Here is a 3,265-nt window from a genome sequence, read left to right as displayed (position 1 = left end):
GTTGCGCACGGACGTCTTTCAATTCCACGTCTAGCCGAACATTGGCATCTTGGAGAGCATTCTTCTCTTTCTTAACTTGCGGAAGAATGCGCTCGCCAGCCTTTAGTTGCCTCTGGAGATGCGACTCATCATCCCTCCCACCCTCCAGATTTACTCCGGGGTTGTCTACAGAACTTTCTGTTAAATTTGTCATACCAGCCAGTTGCCAACTGGTGCATTTTCATATAATTGACATAAATGTTACCATATGAGGCCTTCTGGGATTCCTCTAGCTTGGCAACTATGGCCCTTAGTGTTGGAAATATGCCCAAGAGGCAATAATAAAAGGGTTATTATTATATTTCCTTGTTCATGATAATTGTCTTTTATTATGCTATAACTGTATTATCCGGAAATCGTAATACACGTGTGAATACATAGACCATAACATGTCCCTAGTGAGCCTCTAGTTGACTAGGTCGTTGGTCAACAGATAGTCATGGTTTCCTGACTATGGACATCAGATGTCATTGACAACGGGATCACATCATTAGGAGAATGATGTGATGGACAAGACCTGTCGGGGATATACCCCGCAGTGTAAACCGGCCGGAAGTTAACCCGGCCGATCTGGACGACTCACTGGTAACCCGCCCGGAGCTTGGCGGTTCACGGGCTACCCGCCCGGTCTTGGCGGTTCATTAGTAACCCGGCCGGTGGATCAGAAGGATGATGAGGCCCATGGCCCAGAAGGCCGGTTCACGCTTAATGGTGGGCCGGTTTAAGAGGAAAGGCATGAGGAATATTTACCTTACAAGGAATTAAGACCAGGACTTGTATCCGATTTGTATTAGAGATAGACTAGTCCTAATCCTAATAGGACTCCACATGTATCCCGCCCCTTCAACATATATAAGGAGGGGCAGGGCTCCCCAAAGAGGGAGAGGCTACAAGCAAGAGAAACAATCTTAGGGCTAGACACAAAGAGGAGAGCCGGTTTACGGCGACTCCCTCGTGATCATAATGAGACCTATCCTCAAACAGCATGTAGGGTTTTTACCGGATGATGTTTCCCGGGGCCCGAAGCTGTCTAAATCCCTGTCTTGTGTTGCGTCTCTTGATTCCGCTCAACCCCTCTCAAGCTACCACATAGATGCGTTGGCCTCGTGTCGGTGTACTAGAATAGGGGTACCCTAGTACCCCGAACTTGTGCACGGGCAGTTGCAGCACCCCGCGGCAAGGCTTGTCGGGCGAACGCCAGATCCCCCAAGGTTCCCCTGGAGCCATCCAAGAACAAAGTATTTAAGCTAAGGAGACAAGACCCCGGCAAGAGGAGCTTGCCGGGAAGGCCAACCAAGGCGCACCAAGGAACTTGCCACGACGCGCCACGCGCTCCGGCAAGGCGACAAGGCCCCGGCAAGAGGAGCTTGCCGGAAAGACTGACCAAGGTACCCCGAAGCCCGACGAGCGACAAGCCTCCGGGCCCGACAAGATAGCAGCAGCGGCAAGGCGCTTGCCGCGGCAGGCGGCCACTCTGCGCCCACGCTCCAGCGCATCCACCAACGTGTCGCTCTGAGGGCCTCTCCGGGCGCGCGTGGCGGGAGGCTGTGCAGCCAGCGGTGCGCAGTGGCATGCGAAGCTGACAAGATCACCATCGTGGCGAACGATGGCGCCCCTGACGGTCCTTTTCTGCACTGTTCGGGCGACTCAGACGGGCATTTAATGCCCTTGTCCCCTGCCGTCAGAGTTAGGTAGGATGCACTGTACAAGCAACTGTACCAACTACCTCGCTTTTTACGTTTTTACCCTCCTCTGCGTTGCCACCTGTCTGTGACCCCTTTAGCGCATAAAAGGAGGCCCATGCGCAACGTAGAGGGGGTTCGGCTCATAGATTCGAAGCCTCGGACAGTTTGCTTCGATTCATTGGTAGCCTAGAGAACATCACACTCTCACTTTGGAGAGCAAGAACACCAGATAATACAACCAGACAAGCAGCAGTAGGAGTGTTATCTCCCCGGAGAGCTCCGAAGCTGGGTAAACTGCTCGTGTGCCTCGCCTCGATCTGCTCTTTGTGCGATCTCCGCCCCCCGCCGAACCGAAAGGGGCCCGGTCCGCCGGCCCCATAGGTGTTCGAGGATCAGTTTCCCCGACATCTTTGGCGCGCCAGGTAGGGGGCGTTGAGATTGTGTGAACCTGATCCGGTGTTCACACGAGCTAGATCTTCGTTCCCTTCATCAACATGCCACCGAAGAAGAAGACTTCGGCGGCAGCCGCTCCGTCCACGTCGTTTCCGCCACTGTTGGAGCAAACGGGTGGTGGAGTGGACGCCGGCGGAAGAATAGCCGTCGATGAGGGTGCTCACAGTGCTGCCAAGTCCAAGGACAAGGCAGCACAGACCTCGGCATCCGTACGCACACCGCGCCCGTCTCAGGAGGCGCGGGACCAACAGCATCATGGTGTTCGCAGCACCATGCGCATGATAGACCAAGGCCAAGCTGGTGGATCTCGGGACGCTCAAGACCAGCATGCACGCCAGCATGCTGGCACGAGCGGGGCGCGGTCGCCTGGACGGGATACTGCTCCTTCTAACATAGTTAGAAGTTCGAGCACGTCCCGCTCCTCGCGCCGTCCGCCACTGCCACCCACCACTCCAGCAGAAGCTTTGGCGCGAGCTCAACTTCTCCTAGATTACCCTCCAACGTCGGACAAGATCGACGAACGGAGGGCCACCATCCAGAGTCTCATCGGCTACGCCAACGGCGACACTCCACGGCGGCCGAGCGCGTCACCGCCGCGGCAGGGTTGCCGGGCGCGAGCCGGTGGTGACGAAACGGGCGGAGGTGCAACTACCATGCAATCACCGCCCCGAAGGCCAAGATCGCCGACTCGCCGGATCCACCTCGACAGCGACTCCACTGCATCATCGGATCCACGAGCTCGTCGCGACCAGCGCCAAGTTCTTCATGATCGACAACAAGAAGACGCTCGAACCCGCATCGAGCGCCGAAGAGAAGCGCGACGTCAATCCGACAAGCGCGCTGGGCCATCTATTGACATGCATGCGCCAGGGGAACCAGGTGATCTGCCGTACGCAGTAGGTTGTCCTGCGTTCTCTCGTGAGCTGCGGCCAGTCCAGTGGCCCAGTACAAAGAACTTCAAGCCAGACGTCCCAGAGAAGTACGACGGCAAGACACATCCGTTAGAGTTCCTCAGCATCTACACCATTGCGGTGCAAGCTACCGGGGGACGAGATGACAAGATCCTTGCCAACTACTTCCCGCTGGTG

The sequence above is a fragment of the Triticum aestivum genome, chromosome 5B, assembly GCF_018294505.1.
Source record: "Triticum aestivum cultivar Chinese Spring chromosome 5B, IWGSC CS RefSeq v2.1, whole genome shotgun sequence".
In the NCBI taxonomy this organism is placed as follows: domain Eukaryota; kingdom Viridiplantae; phylum Streptophyta; class Magnoliopsida; order Poales; family Poaceae; genus Triticum; species Triticum aestivum.
The sequence above is the reverse complement of the archived record's forward strand: the minus strand, read 5'-3'. Positions refer to the sequence as shown.